Source organism: Sander vitreus, chromosome 6 (assembly GCF_031162955.1).
Source record: "Sander vitreus isolate 19-12246 chromosome 6, sanVit1, whole genome shotgun sequence".
In the NCBI taxonomy this organism is placed as follows: domain Eukaryota; kingdom Metazoa; phylum Chordata; class Actinopteri; order Perciformes; family Percidae; genus Sander; species Sander vitreus.
The window spans coordinates 9,798,521-9,806,960 of record NC_135860.1 but is presented as its reverse complement, the minus strand read 5'-3'; positions in this window follow the sequence as shown (position 1 = coordinate 9,806,960).

The following is an 8,440-nucleotide window of genomic DNA, read 5'->3' as shown; positions in this document are numbered from 1 at the left end:
AATCACCATTTGAAGAGCAAACCCTCCATCCATTGTTTCTTTATACTTAGGCCTACTTAAAGTGACACATAATCAACCGCTCATTCATATTTTCACATTCTTCTATTTAAAAGTTACTTTCTGCCCTGTTTTTCCTTCCCTAATTGTGTTAACTCTTAACTGTAACATCTGCTTGCAGTAAACATGTTGGTGCATAAAGACATAACATCTCCTTTAACCAATTTGCTCCTTTTAAGAAATGTGTTTATTGTTCAGTAAAAACAAAATGGAATATTGTTAATTATACTCTAAATTGAAAGTTACATGTTTTACTTTGCAAGATTCATTAAGATGAATCCAGTTTTTTAAAAAAATGTAGACAAAGAGGAAAAGGTCATATTTATGGGATTAAGCTCTCTTCATTGTATTCTACATCCATTCTCCACCCATGCTTGGTAAAGTGCTTGACTGTATGCATCAGGTTTATACTGGTGGACCAAGTTTGTTCATTTCTCATCTGTTGTGAGTTACTTAAAACACCAGCGCATTAATTGATCCCGATATGTTATTCATTCATAAGAAAAGTCATTTTCCTTTTTGATTGCTAACTGCCTTTTCTTTTAATCAGTGTTTTACTTTGCATTCACTCACATGAAAGAGTTGCTGCTCACATGGCATAGTGCAGCAGGTGACAATATGTTACATAAATAAATAACAACCCTCTGTTGAATTGGAGCTTATTTGTCATTTTAGTCCACTTGAAAGATGTGTATGACTAACAGTGGCCGCATCTCAAACTCCAATGACACAGAGCTGTTCAAGTGTATCATTAAGTATACTGCTGGCTCCTCTTTTCTGTTTTGTTATATTGATTCAAAATGTATAACTTTAACCACCTTAATGACACATATGCTTTTCCATTAATTTAACTTTCATAATAAACTAGTGAAAACAAGCTTACTACAATTACAATTCAAGACAAATAGATAGTATAGAGCTATAGGTCAAGGTGAAACATACTCCTCGGAATAATTATGCTTTTAAATAAATAGTGTTTTTATTTTATGGTTTGAGAACATGTGTTGCTATGCAGGTTATTCATTTGTAGCCCAGCATCATTGAGCAGATGAAAACATTGCCAGAAGTGGTGTTTTTGTTCCAAAACAAATAAGGTTTAAAAGCCAGACATCACCAGATGGCAAAGAACCAGCCGGGCAGATATATTATAGTCATTTGATTCTATCAGACAATACATATCTTAGTTATTGCCCCTTTAAGCAAGGAGGACGTAATGAATGTGTGCAGCATGGCATATTAATTACACCAGGGTCAAATTGCATTTGCATATTATTAGTGTTTTCTAGGTTTGGACCTGCTAGGAGTATGAGATGAGTGGGATTTACTGCATTAGAACAGTTTTTAGTGTCAAATGACTTGAAAGTAGAGAGGAATATATATTTAAAAAAAAAGTACAGTAAATACTACCACAGCATTGTGGAAAAATATAGGGCACAAATTGTGAATTTAGGTGCAATCATTCTAGGTAAAATATATTAAAATCTTTTTTTTCTTTTTGTTCATAGAAAGGCATCAATCAATCAATAAAAACAGTCAAGCCTGATCTGCAGGATGGTCCATGTTCTAGTTGATGCTAAAGACCATTATGCTGTATCACCAAGACCTGGAAACCTACAGGTCAGTCAGTTTATGTGTCCAGTGAACATTTTTATGATCCCTTGCTTTTGCCAAAAAGTCATTTTTCATTATCATTCTCTTAAAGCCACTATAATGAACTCAGAAAGGTTACATTTTTGCCTAACAATTAGAACCCTCAGCAAAGGTTATCATATATGTGCATTACAGCTGCTTTAAAGTGGGGTCACCAAACAAGAATGGCAACAGTGAATGAAAAATTCAAGATGATTTCAATTGGTGACAGGGAGAAGCCTTTGATATATATATATAGAAAGATAAACAGACTGACAGATGAATTGATGAATAATACACTCACGGACTTCATAAGTGAGATTGATTCCTTTTCAGATCAATGCTTCTCATACTTACCTTGATGTGAAAGTGCAAGTATCGCCATTCTGAATCAGAGCACATCACAGGCTTTCTCCAGGGAATGCCCCTCTTCAGTGCAAAAAGACTAGCTGAAATATTCAGCATTAACTATGCCATTGTCACTGGTTCTCCCTTCTCCAGCTGGTGGGCAACACACACACACACACACACACACACACACACACACACACACACACACACCTGCACTCCTGTGTTTGCATACTAATGCCTGTGTGCTAAACACCTTTCCATCATTCCTCTGATGAATCCTCTGTGCGTACAGATCCACAGTTGCTGACTTGTTTGTTTACAGTTTATTATTCATTTGTCAATGAAACACAAATGCACACAGCATCTTGAAGTGAATTGTGACATGCTGTCACACTCAGTCTGTAACCCAGAATTGTGACATCAAAACTGTAAAATCTCCAGTGGCAACTTATCACTTTGAAAGATGAATGTGGATTTAAATTCTGTAAAACAAAGAATGATTTTTTTAGCACTGATTGTAAAGGAACAGTCAATTTTTAGGATGGCAATGGTCCAGACTAAAATATCTCAGCCACTATTGGAATAGATTGCAGTGACATTTTCTACAGACAACTGGCTTTCCGTGTAGCGCCATCATGAGGTGGACAATTGTGGTTTTAAGTGAAATATCTCAGCAACTTTTGGATGGATTGCCATTAAATTTGACACTCGTCATTCGTTCATCTAGTGCCATCATCAGGTCAAAATGTCAACTTGTCCATTAATTTGGTTTTTGACCACATATACCTGCAAAACTAATGAATTTTCCCATCATCCTCAGCTGTACTTTGTGTTTAGTGGCATGAGGTGGGTGGTTTGACATTTGGTGGCAGTGGTGGGATTTTTTTTTTTTTCCTGAAGAACCTGAAGAAGCCCCAACACCAGGAGCGTGAAGAAGGCCATGCATAGTGACCAGGCAAAAGCCTTACATTATGACCCAGCGACCAGGGGGACCATAGAGGACCAGACCCATGTGACTCGGATCTGGAAAATACCATGACGTGTAGATAAATTAGTTATTTCTGACATGTGCACCCACAACAACAAGCACCGCACAGAATATACAATTTTAAATTGCTGCAAAACTATTTAACCCATTGTGGCACACCTTAGACCTTAGAGTGCCCAGCCCCTCCCTGCTGACATAATCATGCAAACCTGCAGGCACTCTTCTTAATTGCACTGGTCAACGCATTCTCATGAACTGGTCCGTATGATATCGTACCAAAATGTATGCGTACCAAAATGTGTGATATCCTACGAAATTAGGAGGCCGCTGGCTGGTCATGTGACGCCGGCTGGCTACGAGCTCCATGACGCCAAGCGGCAGTTGCTAGTTGTTTAGGCCGCTACAGAGCTTTGTGACGCCGGCTACAGACCTCCGTTGTATCAGCGGTAGTTGGTGGTTCAATTACCCGAAAATAGGTCACTTTGAGCTTTGAAATTGATGTTGTTTCGGTGGACATAACAGTTAAATTTAGTCCACAAAATATCAGCGTTTTGCCGCGATGAAAGTTAAGACTAGGCACCAAAATGACTAGTTAAGATTAGGAAAAAGATCATGGTTTGGATTAAAACACTCCTAAGGAACGCGCATTTCCTAGGTGAAAGGCTTTAGTTTTCCCTGGGAAGCGAACTCCGCTCTCTGGCTTGAAGCCAAGTACATTAACACCCATCCATCCACCACGACCTCCTCCCTGTGAGGCCACCGCTTTCTCGCGATTAATCGCATGTTTTATCACATGATTAAAATTCTATTATTTTGCATTTCAGAACAGTTTTTAAGTACATAATAACAATGGAAAGCAATTCTTACCAGTGTATCTTGATTGGGAATCAAATGAATGTAAAGAAAGTGACTTTATGAACTTGATTTTAAGATTTGTATTTGTTTATTATTTATTTATTTACTGTTAACATTAGAAAAATGTGAGAATCTAGTCACACATTTGAATCTAGAGTCAATATAGTGTGCAGTAAGTAATTTTGATTACTCACTGACGTCCAGCAGTTCCAGTTTGGCTGCTTTCTCTGTGTCATACAGGCTGTGTGTGCGTGGGGCTGCTGTCCCCCTCGACGGCAACGTATAAGATGGGTCAGAATCGTTTTTGGGATTTGGTTTCATCCACAGGGTGGTGCTTTGCCTGAGCCCGCTAGCATCAACCTGAGTCACGTTAACTGTACTACTATGCTTAGCTCCGTAGGTGGTAGCTCAAGCTTGACGTGCTTCGGTGATATTTTAATTCGGCTTTACACAATGTGCACATGGCTTTCGACTTGTCTACTGAGCCGTCCGGAGAATTGTGTTGCTGCTGTCTTTCTCTATCATGCCTGCAGCAGTGATGTGTTACGAGGAAGTATGGCAGCTTGATGATAAGTAAAGGTGCGGCAAAGGGTCAAAATATTAGCCTGTTAGGAAAGACTCGAAGCCGAGTGAAGTGTAAAATAAATTAATAAATGGCGGCATGCGATTAATGCGATTAAAAAAAATGTACGCGTTATGCTCGGACCTTAATCGCATTGCGATTAACGCGTTAATGCTGACAGCCCTACTTAAAATTTTAGAGTTGTTTTTTAAAATAAGTGTTGATCTTTTGCATCTTGTGGTGTCCAATGACCCCATGTCTCAACGATTAAGTAAATCAAAGGTAAACCTAAAAAACCCAAGTTGTAGATTAAATAACAAATCAAAATTCAACAACTAATGATTTATCATTCAAACAAATATTCAAGGTAGGATGGTGAGACAGAAAAGCAAAACCTCCCTAAACTTAAACCTCATACGTACGTTCCTCCTGAAGTCTTTTCATGGGTTGTTAAATTCAGGAAGGAATAACATTCAGCACATATCAGTCCATTTAAAGTACCCAGTATATGGTTTGCTTTGCTTGTGCAGCTTGCACTCTGTTGAATGATGAAAAGCAATTGACATCCTTTTTTAAAATGTGGTTGTAATTTGAAATCCTCTATCATACAGTGGCTGCCAAAGTGGGCACTGTGATTAGCCTCCACTTTAGGGCATCATACATAAGGTGTTCGCTCAGCAATCAAGATCAAGATCTACTCTCTGTCTTTGGTGTTCCTTCTTTTGTTTAGTTTTTACCCCTAGCTAGTCTCTTTTGTTTGCTTCTACAAAAACAAGCTTGTGGTGAACAAGTTGTCATATTGAAGTGCTGATTTGAAATCTTTTTTTTCTGTCAGGAGGTTTTGTGCTTAAAGCTGAAGCAATTTACCACAACAAACACCTGATAATGAATGAGAGTGGCATGTGGGAGTATTGTAGTACGGTAACTTGTTTCGGCTTTCTAGACTTTAATTAATGTCATTATTGCTTTCTACAGTTGTCTGATTGGGGGACTGTGGCCATGCACGTTTTACATCTGTTATTTAAAAAATTCTATAATGTATTGTATAAGTGTAATTTCCCTCTCACAGATCATATTTCTTTGTCCTGCTTATGGAATTTCAAACCGAGTCAATTAAACGCTTCAGTAAACAAGTATGATGTTGAAAGGAAGCCAAAGGTTATGCATTGTAAGCACACCGCCATGAACACAGTCTAGAACAGGCTGCATAGGCTTGCCCACTCTAACAGCAGCATATTGAAATTTGCATTTATTTGCTCAGCTCCTCCTATGGTATCAGCACTGTCACCCAACATCAATAAAATTTGTCATTTTAGGAGCTGCAGGAAGATAAAGTTAAAGAGTGTCTGAAAGGGTTTTTTCATTGTAGAAGGCCCTTGAGTCTCTAAAGAATCAGGGAATTGGGTCTTTCTCCGATGGCCAGCATTCCTGAGCACGCCTTACACCTGCTGCCTCACCTGGAGGGGATCTCCTCAGCCAGCAGACATTATACCAAGGTGGGGGTGGAGTTTGCATTGCCAGACCTTCCTCCACAGCGCTGTGAAGGAAGGTCTGGCTAGTCCACACAACATTCCGGGATGGGAGAAAAACATGCTCTGGTTTATTGGCATATATTGGCTCAATCATCTGGCCGGACTCAATCACGTTGCCTCTGCAAAATAGCCTCGAGAAGGAATTTGTTTTGGTGGAATATGTGTACGTTCAAAAGTTGTCTTAGTCGCGCAACAGAAAACTCAGATTGGACAGATAGTCTAGCTAGCTGTCTGGATTTACCCTGAAGCGATCTGAGGAGCAGTTAACCATAGTCCTCATGAATCCACCGGAGTCTAGAATGCCAACACAAAGAAAGCGGAAGGTGATGGACATCCATCCCACCGAAAATGAGGGACATCCGGCAGAATTTCCGGTGGCACCTGAACAATTCCGGAAAAGAAACGTTTTCGATATTAGGGTGGAGCTTAACTCTGCTATGCTGCATGCCAGAGGTGGCAAAAAGTCAAACATATATCCTTATCACTGTAAGTAGCAGATGTACATTTGGTCTATGTTTATGCTTAGTGATGTTGTTATTGTTGTTGTTTTTAACAACATCAGTCCATCAGAGCAACTTTTAGTGCAGGTCTTTCAACAGCATTGACATTTCCTGTCAGCACAAATAAGACATTGCTCAATGAAGCTGGGGTTGTTGCTGGAGTAGATATCCGCTGTATTTGCAGTACTGTCTCCTTTCACCGCAAGGATGCTGGCCAATTAAAAACTGAAAATCTGTTTTATTCAGCAAAACCAAATGACTGTTGACTGCTGTGCAGAAGCCTACAGTGCGGAGAACTGAATTTCCTCTGAAAAGTTTAGAGGGTAGCTTCCAGATGGTTGACAGATCTGTTTAATGCACCATCGGGGAGGATGTGACTAGTCTTGTAATAAAATGAAACTAGTCGCATATGACACTTACCATGCAGCTATTTTTAAGGAAAACTTGACTAGATCCTATTCTTTACAATACATGATTACTATTTGGTTGCAATTGCAAGTGAAGAAAGTCACAGTTTGTTGTTTGTCATAGTACCACTCAGATTTGTGTGAAACCGCTCAGTGAACTACATATTTTGTTTTGCACAATATATGTCACCTTGCTTGCACACTAGCTTAGCTACGTTCCACAACATACCATAATCTTACCAAATGTGTTTTATACAGCGTCATTATATCAGCCATGAGGCAAAAGAACAAGCGTGTGAGTAACAATACGTCCCGGTACGAAACATACAGCCATCGTAGCTTTGAGGTGAGTATTTTTTCTAAGTGCGTATTTTCACAGTCTTATACTTCAACAGTTTTAAGTCAAATTGAGACTTTCTTGACTTACAAAAATGATCTTTGAAATTGAAAATTATCATATGTGCACTTCATGGCTCAATTCAAACGGGATCAAATAATTATTTGTCTCTCGTGATTCACTATCATACAGATTATTTTCCGAAATAAGGCATCTATAATTTCATTGGGAAATTCTGTTTTCGAGTTCATTTCCCTGTCATGGTGTCTTAAGCAGCAAAACAGCGAGCAGTGCCAGGTCTAGAGGCAGAAGGGCAGGTGGGTGCTGCTGACAGAGACGGCTGCACAGACACCATGAACAGAGGAAAGGAACCAAGACCTGCCAAGCATACACAGACACCAGCAAGCCCCCAAATGACACAACATATGGAGTACAACTGAAAAATCCCTCCACCCTTCTCTACCCGCCACCGTCTCATCCTCTTTTCCTGCCACACAACAGCTCTGTGAAAACAAGCACTGAAGCTGTGATAGCAAGTGGAGAATTTGAATATCTATTTTTGTAACAATGGCAACCATGTTAAGCATTCTCAGTCAGAAGACATGCTAAATAGCAGTCCCTCTGTTGAAAACATCTAATTCCGTATAATAAGTGAATCAGTGAAGCTTGTTTTCCCCTGCAGTATCAAAGCCTGTGATACCTGAATCGTTTTTGTGAAGACAGAGGTACAGTTCAGAGTGCTGTTATTCGTTATGCACGTCGCTCTTGATACGATCAATTTAATGAATGTGTTGCCCTCTACGACTGCTGCCCACCTCTCATTCTCTCAATAATGAGGCAGAGGCCAATTACCACCGAGATCACCTTCCACGTCTTCATTAAAGGCACACCCCTTGTGTGTAGGCCAGAAAGGAGACAATGGAAGCAGTGCTTGACCTTGACTTTTCCACCACTTCACTTTCGTCAAGGCAGATCTCAACAACAGCAAAAAAACAACAACTTTCCGGTCTTTGTTTGCCAGTGAAAGAAATGTTTGTCAGGTTTTCAGTAAGATAGAGATGATGGAGGAATAAAGGCATGGTAGTAATCTCCGGCATCAGCCATTACAGCCCAAGACCTCTCTGTCTATGTCAGTTTTCTCTCCTCCATTGTCCCCCCTTGCCCTCTTCCCTCACTTGGTACAGCTCTAAAAGCCTGTAAAACGTTAACAACAATACCACAC